Source organism: Ips typographus, linkage group LG11 (assembly GCF_016097725.1).
Source record: "Ips typographus isolate SLU linkage group LG11, UJ_Ityp_2.0, whole genome shotgun sequence".
NCBI lineage: Eukaryota > Metazoa > Arthropoda > Insecta > Coleoptera > Curculionidae > Ips > Ips typographus.
Genome location: NC_138432.1, coordinates 5,000,734 through 5,019,722, shown reverse-complemented (window position 1 = coordinate 5,019,722; position 18,989 = coordinate 5,000,734). Strand labels below are relative to the sequence as shown.

General features: G+C 33.0%; 2 protein-coding genes across 4 annotated transcripts in view; one reads left to right on the top strand and one right to left on the bottom strand.

The window, feature by feature from the left end:
* Positions 1–18,989, top strand: part of fs(1)N (female sterile (1) Nasrat) — a 127,062-nt gene that overhangs the window by 20,456 nt on the left and 87,617 nt on the right. The window lies entirely within an intron of this gene.
* The window catches only part of LOC145736088 (uncharacterized), a 50,192-nt gene that overhangs the window by 30,187 nt on the left and 1,016 nt on the right, over positions 1–18,989 (bottom strand). The window lies entirely within an intron of this gene.

Sequence of the window (18,989 nt, the reverse complement as noted above, 5' to 3'; positions counted from 1 at the left end):
AGTTGTGGATAACTGTTTAAACAGTTTGAAGTATTATTAAGACATTAAAGTCATAATTTATGAACCAATAAAATGAAGGCAGAGTGTCGTGGTTGTTACCTATTGGTCGTTAAATTCCAATTTTTATTTGATCAAAAAATTTATGGTCCGAATTGAGAACGCTTTCCCATAAGGAAGACATTGTGTGCCGCAGCAACAATCTGGCCACGTATAGGGCATTTTTAAGGCGTATTTACGGTTCTTTATCGGTTTTCTATGCTAAACAACGCTGTATTTCGGTTGTGAACGAAATTTGCCTATCAGTAAATCATAACATTTCCTTTTATAACTTTAAATCATAAGACGGCGAGGTTTACAGTTGCTCAAGACTGGTGCGTTACTCTTGAGCGGTCATTCAGAGAAAAATAATAAGTCGGAAACAACGGACATGATTTTAGTTTGTTTTTGGTTTTATAATTAGGTTTAGGTGTAGGGAAGTGGGAAATTATGTTTTTGTAGCAGTAAAACCGCAACAGGTGATTGGAGACCCTTTTAAGAAGGGAGAGATCAACCAAGTAAAACAAAACAAGCAAATTATGAAACTAATTGAACATTCCACTATAGTACTAAACATATTTCACATAATAATACCGTCGGTTAATCTGATTAATCACGGTTATTTTGCTTATTGATAGATTGCTAAAGATATCAACTGCACCAAACAACGAACTGTTCGGTTGATACGGGCTATTGACGATGACTAGCTGAAAGCCAATTCAGATATTTTAGTTTGTTCTATTTAAATTTATAACAAATAGCCTCAAGTGACTGCTGTCTTACTAGCAGGTGTTCCAATAACAACCATTTTCAAATAAAATTTCATTAATTCAATTAAACCTTTTTCGGTCTAGTTCAAATTAATGTCCTTCTTTGTCAAATTGACCAAAATAGGTTTGTTAATAGTAACTTTCCTCTTTCTTCCGAACAGTGTTGCCAAGTCAAAATATTTAATAGCGGAAAAATAGTCGTTTCAAAAACGGTAGTTAACAGTATATCAGAAAATAAACAATTTACATGAGAAAAACTAAACATTTTACATCATTATAACAGGATGTTTTTTTAATTATTGCGAAAACTTATTTTTACAAGTTTTAACATTCGTGGCAGATATCACGTGGTTTTAGAAGATAATTCAACTAGGCAGTCATGTGACAACTGTCATAAATCTCAGAAACACGGTTTATATCAAATACTACAAGAAAACTTTTCCGAACCCAGATTTTTTGCAACGTTTTATCAAAGTTTGACATTTCTTGACTTTAGTGACAATTGTCACGTGATTTTAGAACACTATTTAGCTAAACGGTCACGTGATAATTGTTAAAATAACTATCATAAATTTCAGAAACACGTCTTTCAAAAACTATGTTCAACTTTAATTCTTGCAGATTCTAGTTTTAGAGGATAATTCAGTTAGTCAATCACGTGATCCCCTCAGAGTAAGAAAATGTCTGTTTTAAGCACACTTTTGGAATCTTTATTAAATTTCCTATTCAATAATCTGACAAAACACCACATTTGGTACATCCAGGTAGAAAAGTGTCAAAGTTTGAGCTGTCAGAAACACAGTTTGAAAGGACAGTCAGCGACAAAATCCGCTGTAAAACCCACTTGGAGTGAGAAAATGACTGTTTTAAGCACATTTTTGAAATCCCTATTAAATTTATTATTCAATTGCATGAAAAAATACTGCAAAATTTGGTACAGTCAGATAGAAAAGGGGTGTCAAAGTTTGAACTGCCAGAAACACAGTTTGAAAGGACAGTCAGGGACAAAATCACCTGTAAAACCCACTTGGAGTAAAAAAATGCCTGTTTTAACCACATTTTTGGAATCCTCATTAAATTTTCTATTCAATAACCTGAAAAAACACTTCAAAATTTGGTACAGCTAGAAATAAACACGGTGTCAAAGTTCAAACTGGAAGAAACACAGTTTGAAAGGACAGTCAGGGACAAACTCGCCTGTAAAACCCACTTGGAGTGAGAAAATGACTGTTTTAAGCACATTTTTGGAATCCCCATTAAATTTTGTATCCAATAGAATGAAAAAATACTACAAAATTTGGTACAGCTAGAAAGAAACACGGTGTCAAAGTTCAAACTGGAAGAAACATAATTTGAAAGGACAGTCAGGGACAAAATCAGCTGTAAAACTCACTTGGAGTAATAAAATGACTGTTTTAAGCACATTTTTGGAATCCCCATTAAATTTATTATCCAATAGCATGAAAACATACTGCAAAATTTGGTACAGTCAGATATAAAAGCGGTGTCAAAGTCTGAAATGCCAGAAACACAGTTTGAAAGGACAGTTAGGGACAAAATTGCCTAAAAAACCCACTTGGAGTAATGAAATGACTGTTTTAAGCACATTTTTGGAATCCTCATTAAATTTTCTATTCAATAACCTGAAAAAACACTTCAAAATTTGGTACAGCTAGAAAAAAACACGGTGTCAAAGTTCAAACTGGAAAAAACACAGTTTGAAAGGACAGTCAGGGACAAAATCAGCTGTAAAACTCACTTGGAGTAATAAAATGACTGTTTTAAGCACATTTTTGGAATCCTCATTAAATTTTCTATTCAATAACCAGAAAAAACACTTCAAAATTTGGTACAGTTAGAAAAAAACACGGTGTCAAAGTTCAAACTGGAAGAAACACAGTTTGAAAGGACAGTCAGGGACAAAATCGCCTGTAAAACCCACTTGGAGTGAGAGAATAACTGTTTTAAGCACATTTTTGGAATCCCCATTAAATTTCTTATCCAATAGCATGAAAAATACCACAAAATTTGGTACCGTCAGATAGAAAAGGGGTGTCAAAGTTTGAACTGCCAGAAACATAGTTTGAAAGGACAGTCAGGGACATAATCACCTGTAAAACCCACTTGAAGTAAAAAAATGACTGTTTTAAGCACATTTTTAGAATCCACAGTAAATTTCCTATTCGATAACATGAAAAAATACTGCAAAATTTGGTACAGTCAGGTACAAAAACGGTGTCAAAATTCGAACTGCCAGAAACACAGTTTGAAAGGACAGTCAGGGACAAAATCACCTGTAAAACCCACTTGGACTAAGAAAACTACTGTTTTAAGCACATTTTTGAAACTCTCTTAAAATTTCCTATCCAATAATCTGAAAAAACACAACAAATTAAAACATGGGCAAATTTGCAGTATATAAAATGTTTTAAAAACGTTAGATTATATACAAAAGGAGAACGATAGAAGAACCACAAAAAACGGTAGATATACAGTTTTAACGGTAAACCTGGCAACATTGCTTTTGAAGGAAATGAGAATCCACCTTCGCTGTTATAGCCTGAAGCCCCTACGATCCTTTTAATTAATGGCAATGATACGCCTCTGTTCTGAATTTACTTTCTATTATATGCAAGGATGTTTGTGAAAAAATTTCAAATGTCAGTTGGGTTTATTGGTCACGAACTCAAAGCTAGGCTCAAAAATTGCACACTGTTTTAGGATAATTAATTCTCCTGCGCATAGACTATCAGTAATAATTAGTTGGTTGCAACAACCAAAGATATGTCATCCTAGAAGCACGTTTCTAGTCATTACAGCACTAAAACAACTCCAATTTCATGCACATTGTAATCGGACTATTTGCTTTGTTTTCACTTTTGCATATTTTTATATCCTGGTGCAATATTCTATTAATTTGTCACGCCAAGTTTTTCACTGTCCTAATTTTTTAGCTTCTTCTTTGGAAATTTTCCTGTAAACCATTCGGCTCTAAAGCATCTTAATTTGCATCAAAAGTGAATAGACACATAAGCCCAGCTATAAAATTAATCGAGTGCATGTTAGTAAGCAATAAATTACGGATTTATAATTGAGTTGTTAAGACATAATTATTACAACATTAAATTACAAAATGCCCGTGTGGAATGCATTTTAGGTTTAGGCAAGTTGATTTAGTTTTTTTCTGGGATCTCGAAAGAAATGTTGTTTTTGTTTAGTTGGCCGCTCATTTAGATTTTTTGGTTTTTTAGTTTATCTGACGATTGTGCAGAATTTTTATATTACAGGCGAAAGGAAATACAATATTTTACTGGTTGAGTTGCAGCTCAAATTTGACCAATTTGACAAAAGTGAATGAATTTATTTTTAAGACACTTTTAAAAGCCTCTGGCAACTTTTGGAAAGGTTTCTGTAGTATTTAAACGTCTCTGGAAATTTTAGAAAATTCAGGCAAGGTTTAAGAAACTTCTTAAACCTCCTGGCAATTTTAGACAATTTAAGCCAGGCTTAAGACACTTTTAAAAGCTTCTGGCAACTTTTGCAAGGGCTTCTGTAGTATTTAGAAGCCTCTGACAGTTCTAGAAAATTCAGGCAAAGCTTTAGACACTCTTATAAAACTCTGGCAATTTCTGGAAGGTTTCCTGTAGTATTTAGAAGCCTCTGGTAGCCAGAGGTTCTACCTATGTTACTTTTGGAGATTGTAAATCTATCGAATTTTGGACACCCAGTACATGTTAATTGAGCCTACTGTACTGTAGAGTGTGAGTAATTTTTGAATCATTTTATGAAACTACTTATAGCGGATCAAATAATAATAAATAATTATCCCAGATTAACTACTATTAACATTTGAAACTGTACGCTTATAACAAGGGTAATTAAGTTGATTCGTAATTAAACTAACTGCTTTGATGTAATTTTTTCTTTTGTATAGGAATTCAAATTACAACTATATTTGGAATAGTACCCATTGAAAGTAATTTTAAATAAGTAAAGAAATATTTTTGATTGTTACTTTTTGCTATAATCATAACAGAATGCAGTCTTTTACAGAAAAGGCGTTAAATGGTACTTTAAACTCCTTTACAACACAGTTCAGTTGAAACGGTAGTTTCAATTGGATATGGGGAGCTTACCAGGAAGCAAAAAGTATTTTTTGAAAACATTATTTGCTTTAGTTTTGAAGCGTAAAATTGGTTTGGCGGTTAGACTGTGTGAAAACATGTGCAGAAGCTGAATACACGGTTACAGAGTAAGGGATGCATCTACTACTTATTTTCTTGGATTGAAACAGTTGTAGAAGACGGTTTAAAATATATCTTGAATATCTTCTTTTTAACCAGAAGGTTAATACAACCATTGTGTTAACGCCAGTTTCTTCTTTGTTCCAAATATGTAAGAAAGTCCTACAACCAAGAAATTAATCGTTTTTTTTCCTATTGGAGAAGAACACTGCTAAAAGGAGCTATTAACAATATTGACACAAGACGAATGATTGAACAAACAAATCATTAAGTTGAATAAATCTAGACAGTTTCCAATCTGTCCAAGTTGAATTATTACAGTTCGGTCAATTCAGTCTTATGCAATTAGTGAATCCTCGCATGGTTCGCATGCACATACGACCCAAAGATACCACCAATGGTAGTACTTCGACTTCGGTCTCCATTCATTACTTTTCTTAATTACGAGACCGATTCGTAACGGTAGTACTGAACAATTCAGCCTTTTGCGATATGGCAGGAAAGACGATCTTCCGCAGGTCGTTATGCATGTCTACTGAATACTTTTACTTGGGAAGTCGTATTTTAACTTGACTGAGTCAATTCAGTACATTTACTAGAGCTGTTATTAGAGCGTGAACCTTTTAATAGTAACAGATTGTTTTCTATAGGAAAACACAAAAAACTGTGATTTGTTTATGTATGTAGTGATTGTGCTTATTGTTACTTGGAATTAGTTGTACTGGAATAACTCACACATTTGATAATCACTTTATGAGTTTTTGCAGGCTATAGTCATATAAACCACAGCTTTCATCTAACCACAGTACAGTGTAACTTTAATGTGAAATTATTATTAACGTTTTCATAGTTTTTTCTCGGTCAAACTAATATTTCGGTCGTTTTCCGGGTAATTAAGCTTTGATGACTTTGATTTCACATCAGATAGCAATATTATTGTTGTTAGAGAAAACATAAAGACACATCAGGAAAAAATTGAAGAAGATGAGAGAAATACTAAGCAACGTCAAGATAAAATTGTCACAGTTTAGAGAATTTTGCATCGTGTAAAGTCAGCTTTACAATTTCAACTTTTGCAACTGTCTAACCACCGTTTGCACCGTCGTACTTTAAGCCAAAGGTTCAGACTATGTAGAATACAGCTTTATAAAGTTACAGTCTGGACCACGCTTAACTTTAGCTAGGTTTGTTAAGTTCGACGGTGCAAATGGCGGTAAATGAAGCTGTCTATTTGGCATGTAGCCCAGTATGTAACGCACTTGAAATAGAGCTGAGTTCAGTGTAAAGTCATTTAATTGTATTTTACAATTCTATGAGTGGTTTTTGGGTGATTTTATGTCAAAATTGTCTATTTTGCATGTAGTTTAGTCTGGCATGAAAATGTCAGCTGTCAAAACCCGCTTCATAGAAGCATAAAACTGTAAAACTCATTTGAAATAGAGCTGAGTTTCGTGTAAAGTTATTTAATTGTATTTTACAATTCTATCAGTGGTTTTTGGGTGATTTTATGTCAAAATCGTCTATTTGGCATGTAGTTTAGTCTGGCATGAAAATGTCAGCTGTCAAAATCCGCTCCATAGAAGCATAAAACTGTAAAACTCATTTGAAATAGAGCTGAGTTTCGTGTAAAGTTATTTAATTGTATTTTACAATTCTATGAGTGGTTTTTGGGTGATTTTATGTCAAAATTGTCTATTTGGCATGTAGTTTAGTCTGGCATAAAAATGTCAGCTGTCAAAACCCGCTCTATAGAACTATAAAACTGTAAAACTCATTTGAAATAGAGCTGAGTTTCGTGTAAAGTCCTTTAATTGTATTTTACACCTTCATGAGTGGTTTTACATCTAAACTGTCTATTTGGCATGTAATTTAGACTGTTGTGGAACTGCCAGGTGTGAAAATCTGCTTCAAAGAAGTATAAATCTGTGAAACACACTCAAAAGCAGCTGAATCCGATTATAGGCGCTTTAAATTGTATTTTACAGCATTTTGTATATTTTACACCTCCATGAAAATGTTCGTGAGTAGGGTTAAGTTAAAATTGTCTATATTTGTTTAGTCTGACAAGTGTCAAATGTCAAAAGGTGCTCCATAGCTGTAAATATAACTGTAAAACATACCTGAAATAGAGCCTTATTTAATTGTAACTGTCAATTATTAGCCTTTACAGTGTTGCAAACTCGGAATTCGTCACGTGACGTGTATTTTACAATTTCAGCTTTCGCAACTGTCTGGCAATTTTCAGAAGTCACAATTTTGACAGGTGTCAACTAGCTTTTACAGTGGTGCAAGCTCAAAATTGCATTATAGAGGCTAAGGTTGTACAAAGAAAGACAATATTGAACTGGATTTGAGTATTATATAATACATTTTTACAGTCTATTAAATGATGTTTTAAAAATTCATATAATTTATAAATCATTAGTAGAAATGTTGTAATATGTTAATTATTGTGACTTTCTAGTAAATGGGCTTATTTCCGACTAGGATAAGTTGATTATTATGAAGATAGTCTTAAAATAAGTGAAATTAACAAACATGTTCTCTGATTTCAAATTAAATACCAAGGTTGATTCGACAATACAAATAGCATTTGCCTAAGCTAACAAAAAAAAGTAGGACGACCCTCTTATGCAATCGACGAAATAATGAACAATAGAAAAAACATTGTTTTCATTGTTGCAAAAATCCACCTGCCTTGTAACTTGTGCGATTAAAATAGTATTTAACTTGGAGAATGCGGTTCCCATTAAGCCAGCGAATATTTGTCTACGTTTGGTTCTAATCTGATCTAATTAAGATTTTTATTAACCACACACTGAACGACAGAAACTACATCAATCAGGTAAGGGGCAACGTTACCGCGCCTTGGCCAACATAAAAAGCACGTTGACCATTTTACACGTCAAAGTCTGTTGATGTTACCATAAACCATCTGTACCTTTCACTAGTATAACACATGACGCAACTATTTTAATAATAACACTGAGTAGGTACTAGACGTATATTTGCCTGTAGCTGTAAACTAATATTGAAAAAAATCCTTTCACTAAATGGTGCACTTGAAACGAGATGGCTCAAACGTGTTATTGGTTCTTGAGCGTGTAGAGCAACCCGTATGTCTGATGACTTATACATTAATGGAGACGATTTTAATTAGCCACTCAAAATAAATGGATAAACCTTAGTAAACTTGACCTAGGTTTTATCTTATCATGCCAAACAAAGGTGGTAAAGTTCCGAGAAACCACAAGCTAGATTTACATAAAATCTAGATTACACATGTACGAAGTGGTCGTAACCGCGTTACAATTAATATGTGGCGTATGTCATTCTTTCTGGAAGCTGTTTGTGTAAACAACCACTCAAAGCTTGCTTATATCTCGGAAAAAGATAAAGACTCTGGTATGAAAACATACTTTGTATACACGGTGAAAATTTCTAAGATTAACTTGTAAAAAGATCTTGTAAAAAACATATTCTTAAACATGCCAATTAATAATTGATTCACTTTTAATTTGAAATTTGATGTCAAAAGCAAATACCACAAAATTGCACTATACTGGATTGTGATATTATTTTAAGGCGTAGAAAAGCCACAGATAGACTTTAAACTCGGAATTTACATTGTCACATTTTAAACACCAAAATAGTAGAATTTGTCAGTTTGTCAACATTGCAAACACTCTTCAAACTGAAATAATAGAATTTGTGAGTTTGGTAACACTCTTAATTTGAAAAGGGCGTTAACAGTCTTTGCAATGTGCAAAAGCCATTGTAAGAGCCTGAAAAATTGCTGAAAGTGCCAAAACCTACTTTAAACTCTTTTCAACTAAGTTGCAGTAAACGTAGCATTTCCAGACACTTTGTGACAGTTTTCATACTGATGGTAGTGCAAAACAACACTTTTGAAGTTTAAAACAGCTTTGGTAATGTTTAAGTACCATTACAAGAGCTTTAAAAGTTGCTGAAAGTTCAAAAACTGACTTTAAACTGTTTTTAACTAAGTTGTAGTAAACGTAGCTTTTTTTAGACACTTTATGACAGTTTTCAAGTTGATTCAAGTGCAAAACAACAATTTTGAACATTAAAGCAGTCTTTTCAATGTGCAAAAACCATTGTAAGAGCCTTAAAAATTGCTGAAAGTGCCAAAACCTACTTTAAACTCTTTTCAACTAAGTTGCAGTGAACGTAGCATTTCCAGACACTTTGTGACAGTTTTCATACTGATGGTAGTGCAAAACAACACTTTTGAACTTTAAAACAGCTTTTGTTTAAGTACCATTACAAGAGCCCTAAAAGTTGCTAAAAGTTCAAAAATTTCCTTTAAACTGTTTTTAACTAAGTTGTAGTGCCCTTTGATAAAGTTTCAGACTTTATGCGACGTCCTTGCATCGTCCAGTAGCCGTGCAAAGTCGAAAAAAACTAGCTGAAAAGGCTTGAACGTTGTTTGAAGTGCCAAATTTCACTAAACGGCTGATTTTAATTTTTTCATATTAATTTAAATTCAAACTACACACTTTTCGGCTTAAAAATAACCTTTACAAAGCTCAAAGAACCAATGCAAAAGCCTTTTAAATATTAAAATAAGCCTATTTAATATTTCAAAAATGTACTTAAAATAGCGCGGAGACATCAACAGTCAATTACGCCAGAAACTCTAAGCTGCAGAAAACATTTTTTTGTTTTCATTTTAAAAAAGCTAAAAAAAGCAGGTAGTTTGTGAAAACAAGCTGAAAGCTGCTTTTAGTTAGCCTAAAAATTGCCACAAATACATTCTAAGGAAACGAGATAAAGGAAGTTTTTACGACAACTCGTTTATACAGAGTGTTCCAAAATTTCCGGTTCCACCTACTGAGATAAAAAAAAAACAGCAGAATTTGTTTCTTGTGCATAAATCACACTTTTTCTCCCTGGTTACAACTAATCAGTTATTCATAAACTGCAAACTAAAGCAGACAATCATTTTAAACACCTGGTACAATATGCACACGTAAAATCAGAGGCGTTTTAAACACTGCACTGTGCAACACTGTGATAGCTTGTCAAAAGTCTTTTAGTTCTTCGTACTTGAAGTAAAAGTGCATGCTAAGTAACGTTTTCCCTTTGTAAAACGTAATTTGTGACGTAAGCTTGCAAAACTGGTATAATGGCCGGTCATAAAAAGTGGTCCTAGCTTGTGCCTCATCAGTTTTCCTTCACTTTTCAATGCTCAACATAAAATTGATTGGTTGGTGTAATTACCCGCTTTGAATCAACTTTTGCATCAAAAACCGGCACAAACAGTAGCCAGAGGTACTTAATGAGATTAAAACCGAGAACAGTTTGATCAGACGGATGGCATACAAAGTGAATGGGAGGCCTTAATTCAGTTCCAGACCATTTCGTTTGCTAATTGAATTACTAAGGTTAATATAGCGTCCGTAAAAAATTACAGTCTCAGTCTACCCGATTCAAGTTGATAATTTTAGACCGGCTCGCCAAACCGGCTTAAAACCAAATGCACCGTTTTAAACTACTTTTATGCTAATTTAGGCAAATCAAGAAAAAGTCTTCCTTGCGTAAGTTCTAAATGAAGAAGTTTCCATGCAATAAATCCTCGCAAACGACCACGAAGCAAAACACTTTTAATTTCTGGTTTCAATTTCAGATTCCTTTTGCTCAACGATATCCAACCTTGAGACAAACAACAATGATTTATTTATATTACGACGTAAATGATTTTTTGCTCTCTACCTTAAATTAATCAAATGCACACTCATCAAAGTTAAATCTCAGTGACTTTATTAATTAATTAGGTTTCAAAAACATCAGAATGAATTATTGAGAGTGTTAAGTTGCGCTACTGGTTTTTTCTTCGTGTGTAACATTTAAACAAAATCCAAAAGCCACAAACGGAAGTGCTAGTTCTTATGTACGAAGCGTACCGATTCAAGAGAATCGCCCTTTTAAAGCCCGTCCAAAGACGAGTTTTTCTGGTAAATTAGTTACCATTACCACTTTAACTAGTTTTATCAATTTTTATACAGATAACATTCTTTTAATTACTGCTACCTTATATTGGTAGTTGGCACCTGAGCAAAAAAAAACTGGTCGACGCGGAAAAATCATTTATTTGTCGTTATCATATTTTATTTGTAACTGCTCAGGTATTATGGTAGCAATGTCAGGCCAATTAGCGTGCTTGTCTAGGACAAGGCAGTTCGTTTTATTTATTGGCAATAAATTGGTGAAAAAACCGGAAATATTTAAGTAAACTTCAAAATAAATCAAACTAAAAACAAATTTAATTGGATGCCAAGCCTAAAAGCTCAACTCGCTTTATTAGAGCTTTAAGGCTTTAGCTACTGCGTGGGGAATCAAACTTTCTCTACCGGAACCACTAAGGCCGGAAATGCGCCATTTTAAATACGTTATAGAATTTTTATGAGTGTACTGTTTTAAAACGCCTCTGATTTTACGTGTGCATATTGTACCGGGTGTTTAAAATGATTGTCTGCTTTAGCTTGCAGTTTATGAATAACTGATTAGTTGTAACCAGGGAAGAAAAGTTTCATTTTATGCACAAGAAACTACTGTTTTCTTTTATCTCAGTAGGTGTAACCAGAAATTTTGGAATACCTTGTATAAACGAGTTGTCGTAAAAACTTCCTTTATCTCGTTTCCTTAGAATGTATTTGTAGCAATTTTTAGGCTAACTAAAAGCAGCTTTCAGCTTGTTTTCACAAACTGCCTGCCTTTTTTTAGCTTTTTTAAAATGAAAACAAAAAAATGTTTTCTGCAGCTTAGAGTTTCTGGCGTAATTGACTGTTGATGTCTCCGCGCTATTTTAAGTACATTTTTGAAATATTCATTAAATTTTTTATCCAATAACCTTCATTTTTAAGGTTAATGTCAGATGGTCGGTGATAGAATTGCTCATAAAATCCACTTGGAGTTATTTAATCGTAGTTTTAAGCACATTTTTCATTCAAGGAGGAAAACGCTGTCAAAATTTGAACTGCAAAAACAAAATTGTTAATAAAACTTACTTGGAGTCATCTAATTAAAACTTTAAGCACATTTTTGAAATCTTCATTAGATTTCCTATCCAGCAACGTAAAAAAACACTAAAATATTAGCTACAGTCAGGGAGGAAAACGCTGTCAAAATTCGAGGTGCAAAAAACACGGTTTAAAGGACAGTCGGTGAAAAAATTGCCCATAAATTCCATTTGGAGTTATCTAATTGTAGTTTTAAGCACATTTTTCGAATCCTCATTAAATTTCCTATCCAATAGCTGAGAAAAACACTGAAATATTGGGTACGGTCAGGGAGAAAACCGCTGTCAAAATTTGAACTGCAAAATACTCAATTTAAAGGACAGTCGGTGGCAAAATTGTTAATAAAACTCACTTAGAGTCATCCAATCGAAATTTTAAACACATTTTTGAAATCCACATTAAATTTCTTATCCAACAACCCAAAAAACACTAATAAATTCCGTACAGTCAGCGTTTAAAACGCTGTCAAAATTTGTACTGCAAAAAACATGGTTTAAAAACCAGTTGGTGTCAAAATTGCACATAAAACCCATTTGGAGTCATTTAATCGCATTTTTTAAGCACATTTTTGGAATCTTCATTAGATTTCCAATCCAGCAACGTAAAACAATATTAAAATATAAGGTACAGTCAGGGAAGAAAACGCTGTCAAAATTCGATGTGCAAAAAACACGGTTTAAAGGACAGTCGGTGAAAAAATTGCCCATAAAGTCCACTTGGAGATATCTAATCGCAGTTTTAAGCACATTTTTAGAATCCTTATTAAATTTCCTATCCAATAACCGAGAAAAACACTGAAATATTGGGTTCGGTCATGGAGAAAAGCGCTGTCAAAATTTGAACTGCAAAATACTCAGTTTAAAGGACAGTCGGTGACAAAATTGTTAATAAAACTCACTTGGAGTCACCCAATCGAAATTTTATGCACATTTTTGAAATGCGCATTAAATTTCCTATCCAACAACCCAAAAAACACTAAAAAATAGCGTACAGTCAGAGATAAAAACGCTGTCAAAATTTGAACTGCAAAAAACATGGTTTAAAAACCAGTCGGTGACAAAATTGCACATAAAACCCATTTAGAGTCATCTAATCAGAATATTTTAAGTACATTTTTGACATTTTCGTTAAATTTTCTATCCAATAACCTTAAAAAATTGGGTACTGTCAGAAATAAAAGTCCTTTCAAAGCTTAAACTACAATAAATACAGTTTTAAGGACAATAGGTGGCAAAATTGCCCATAAAACTCGCTCAGAGTCGTCTAATCGCAACTTTAAGCACATTATTGGAATCTTTGTTGAAAATTCTTTCCAATAACCGAGAAAAACACTAAAATATTGGGTACAGTGAGGGAGAAAAGCGCTGTCAAAGTTTGAACTCCAAGAGATACATTCTATATGCTTTAAACTCACCTTGTACATAAATCCCACTTGGAGTTAATAAGAAGAGATTTTGAAAACTTCGACATATTAGAATTTTCTTTAACAGAATTCAATGGCAATTCCTTTTGCTTCGATACGTAACAAAGTTAGCTGCAAATTCAGCAATCCTGCGTAGAGTTTCTGGCCTAATTGACTGTTGATGTCTCTGTGTTATACATCTCCACAAAGTTGTATTTTTTCTAATTTGTCAGCTTTTCTATGTAGAATTTTGTGATTTCTTCTATCTTAGTAGGTGTGTAATATACTATTTTAAGTCTACAAAAATCTCTTCCTTTATCTAACGTTTCCTTGGAATGTTTTTGCAGCAAAAACAACAAAGCAATTACTGTGTGATATTTTATACGCGCTAAAAGTTTTGACAAAAAGCTAAGAAACCGTTTCTTCTCCGGGCAAAATTTAACGAACCCGTCCACACATTCCCATTTACTTTTATGTTACCACAACTTTGTGAATTACTTATCGTTAGAAGAATATTACTGCGTCGTGCTTTACTTAAACGACCTCACTATCTTCTCCAGTGTTTTGCAAATCCGTAGATATCATCTTTCGAGGCTGTTGACGCTGGCTTAACATCCACACTGACGATTGGGATTACACTGTGAAGTAGTACTTTACATACGACAATTACGATTTCCTGGCTCAAATTGACAATAAAGTAACACTTCATTAAAAAGCTTTGACGTTCGCCTTGGCCTTGAAAGCTTTTAGCAACGGTACCCTCTATAGTTAGTACCTCACCAGCCTGATAGTTATTCAAAGCTCGTGCCAGCTAACAATTTTATTGACGTGTTTTTGCTTATTATCGATTTTCTCGTCTTTACACGGTCTGCCAATATTCAAAGTAAATATTTTATTGCTTATTTAGAAATTTGACTTTTTATGAGGAAGTTGAATTCCAATTTGTTGGTCACTTGTGAAATTTCCACAGGATGGTTTTAAAGCAGAAAGGTTTTGCATGTAACCAATTTGTACAAAACATTTACCTTTCAATTACATTGCCATCCCATTTTAAACTTAGATTTTTTTTCTTAATACTGAAGGAACACTGTAACATAAATAACTTGTTGGTAGTCAATCAGTCTGGTTTTCGGGAACGTCACTCGTGCGAAACTGAAGTTATTAACTTGTGTGATATTTTTAAGAGAGAGATAGATAAGGGTAATTTTGTTATGGCTGTATTTCTAGACTTTAGGAGGGCTTTCGAGACCGTTAATAGGGAAATATTGTTGCGTAAGCTTGACAACATGGGCATTAAAGGTGACGTTTTGAGGTGGTTTAATTCGTATTTAGTTAATAGACAGCAAAGGGTTAAATTTAAGGACAGCATATCTGACGCATTAAATGTTTTGAATGGAGTTCCGCAGGGAACAGTTTTGGGTCCCTTGTTATTTTTATTATATGTTAATGACATTGTTAGTACAGTAAGTGGATGTAAAATAGAAATGTTTGCGGATGATACCATGTTATATTTGACGGGGGGAGATCTGGGTGATATGCAGCGTACTGTGAATAATGATCTGGCCAAATTATTCAAATGGCTTTGCAATAATAAATTGTGTGTAAATATTGAAAAATCAAAGTTTTGCATTTTTGGCAAAAGTTATAGTCTAAAAAACGTAAATTTTGAGGATCTAAATATAGTTATTGACAACAGAAAAATTGATCATACCAACCAGATTAAATACTTAGGAATAACATTTGATTTTCAACTTAACTTTTACGCTCATGCCGATTATGTTACTCGAAAATTCGCAAAAAAAGTAAGTTTTATTGCAAGAATAGGACATCAGTTATCACTCGCTACAAAATTGTTATTGTATAACACGATAGCTGCTCCTCATCTCGAATTCTGTTCCTCCATACTGTCATAACTTACCAGCTTTTAAGATTGACCAGATCCAGAAAATCCAAAACCGAGCAATGAGAACTATTCTGAAATGTAACCGTTATACTCCGATCGAAACTATGCTCAATGTTTTAAACTTTTTGTCTGTAAAGCAAAAAATTGATTTTAGTGTGTATGCGTTTGTATTTAAAATAAAAAATAATTTGTTGCCCTCATATGTTTGTGATAGGATTAAGGTTTTTAAAGATGTACATAATTATGGCACAAGAAATTGTTCAAATTTTGTATTGATGGAAAAATGTCGTTCTAGTCAAATGTTGAATTCTGTGTTGTATAAGGGATTGTACAAATTCAACATGTTGCCACGAAAAATTAGGGACTGTGATCAATTGTGTAGTTTTAAGATAATGATCAGAACACATATTTTAGAGCAGTGTAGTGTTTAGTGACGGTTTTACTTATAAATGTATTTTTTCTATCTGTGTTTTGTATAAGTCATTTTTTTTTTTTGCATTGTATGCTTTTAAGTTGTTTATTGGATAGCTATTATGCTAAATAAATACATATTATTATTATTATTATTATTACTTATGGGGTGACTAAAATTCAATATCGAATTTTTTTAAAGATAACTCTTGTGGAGTTATTCTTCTAGTTTACAAACTCGTCGAATACCTAAACAAAAATTAAAAGATTCTAAAGCCGTGTTGTTTAACTGTTCCTGCCCACACCATACGAAACACCCATAACAATAGGATATCAGGCTCTTTCTAGGTAAAGATTAACTAAGAATAAACACGGAATACCAATCAATAATCATAATTGCTGGTATGCCTTTGTTTTGCTGGGTTATATTGCCCACAGATCTGCCCCAGCTTTAGGGTAATCCTATTGTTGTATTGTCGCTCCAGTAACCTCTTTGCTTTACTTTTGAACCTAAAATTGTAAAGTAAAACGTCCGTTAATAGGACAAGAAACCGATAAGATTCTTATTAATAAGTCAAAGTACTTGGTCGGTTAGGGCTTTTGTCAGACCAAATACACCTGTTGTAACCGTTGGTCGCATCCGGCTTCAACGACCATTCACTCCTTAAAGAAGGAAAATTTCATAATGTGAATCTATTTAGTTGGCTTTTTGTGATGGTTATCAGCAAGTGAAACGCTACCGCATTATCATTGTCGGTTTATAATTGTTATCAAGTGTTACGTACATGAGGGAAATTGGAAAGTTCAGTGCGAATTGCTGTTTTCACTGACCCGTTAAACTAGTGGAAAAACAATGTGTGTAAAGTAGCAAACACAACAAAAAGCAATTTATTTCTGAACTGCTGCTGAAGGTAAAAAATTTATTACAAGACTGTTTTAGTTCGAAAAGTTGATTTCAACACTCAACAAAACAAGTTGGTTTATAAAAATTGCTAAACACATAGTCATTAATCAGTCATTGATCAACCTTTCGACTTAACATTAATTCAATGACCCCAAATTATTTCTAAGCTGACTAACATAATAATGGTTTTTTCAACCCTGCAGTTTAAATGTTCTCTTCTTAATACCAAAATCATAATTTACTAAATTGTTTACTAGTACATATTAAGATAGTCATCTTTTGCGCATTTGAATATACATAAAAGTACCATTTTCATGTTAATTTATAGTACTAAAGAAGGAATTCAAGGTGTATTACGAGAATTTTGGAGAATATACAAGGTCAATCACAGAACACTTTTTACTGAAATGGAAAGATTTATTTGATAAACTGTTGACTTCAGATTATTGTCATTTTTTACAAGTAAAATGTAATTTTTACTATTTAAAAATCAGGTTGAAAAACATTTTTTTGTAAGTTCAAAACCTTTTTTGATTTTTGTTAAAGAGTAATTTCAAAATAGTGGTTCTTGTCTGTCACAGGAGAAGTGGCGGTGACGACATTGAAATTCACTTCTGTCTTAGATTAGCTTAATATTTTCTTTGATATTTTGTATTTGCCGGCCTAAGCATTTTTTTTCGGTGTGTAAAAAATGTCAAAAAAATATAATCAAATTTAACGACCTCTACCGGTCAAACGGTACAACATAGCCTGATCCCCTAAACGTCACGTGATAGCCCCATTCATTAGCATTCTTTTGTCATATGGTGTGTGGATACAAAATGTTTCAAATAAGGGAGTTATAAACGATTTTTTAGAAAAAGACATTTTGACTCAAATTAAAATTTTTTGGGACTACTATACTAACAGCGGCTATATTATATTTTGGTCAATCAAAGTGACCTTTTTTACTAATTTCAAACTAGGAAATACGAATCTGACGTCCATTTTGTTCTAACTGACCCGGTTTCAGAGATGAACTTGAAATAATGACAATTCTGACAGTTTTAGGGCGTGGCACCCTTAAAAAATTACATTTTGATAAATGACACTCTACGTCACATTTCTACCATTAACCTAAAGCTATCTAAGCAATCAAAGACAATTTTTAAAATAAAAAAATTTTCCGAAAAAGTCTATGGTACCCCTTGTAAAAAATGTCAAAAATTCATTTTTTCATTTTTTAAGGTCAAACGGAGAGCTGTACAGAAAAATATCAGAATTAGTAAAAGTTGTCCCCCATCGGGGGTGTATACGTGGTAAAATTTTGCAAACCTCACTCAAACCGTTTTCGAAATATTCAAGAACATATTCGAAAAAAAATAATCAAATTTAACGACCTCTAGCGGGCAAACGGTATAACTTAGACCTGTCCACTCAAAGTCACGTGATAGCCCCATTCGGTAGCTTTCTTTTGACAAATGCTGTGTGACCTTCAAGTTATCGCAATTTTGACAGTTTTTAGGGCGGGTACCCTTAAAAAATTACATTTTGACAGATGACACTCCATGTCATATTTCTTCCATTAACGCACAGTTATCTAGGCAGTGAAACACAATTTTCAAGTTTTAAAAATGTGTCAAATAAACTTGCTTTAGATGCTACAGGGCGATCAATTTTTTTAAAACATACTTTGACTAATTCAACTTAAGAAATCTCGACTTTTTTAAATGGAACACCCTGTGCATTATTCTTTCTTCTGATAGCTTTTATGAATCACTTCAACTCTTTTTTTAGGATTAGACCTAATATTAATAAATTATTATTACTTTTTGAATTTTTCTTTTCTCTAAAACTTTTGTATTTTGCGAACGAATTTTTTAAATTAGTGAAAACTAGGATAAATTCAAAAGATTTGTAAGAAAACTCATTCTAAGAGATTAATTTTAGTACAAAATTGTTACTTACAATAACTCACAAAATGTCAAAAATACAATTTTCTGAAAATTTAACGTAAAGCGCGGAGACATGAACAGTCAATTACGCCAGAAACTCTATGCTGCAGGTAACATTGTTTTAGTTTTGATTTTAAGACTTTGGTTGAGAACATTCTGAAATGCAAGTGAGCTAAAGCAGATTGAGTTTGGTGTATTACAATTTTATTCAAAATATTGATCTTCTGACTAGACAACATGAGATAATTTGCAAGAGAAACGTTTAAATCAACTTGTGAAACTCTGTTAGACAGTAAATTCTTCCAAGAAGCTTGAAAGTAATTTTATGTCGACTACTAAACA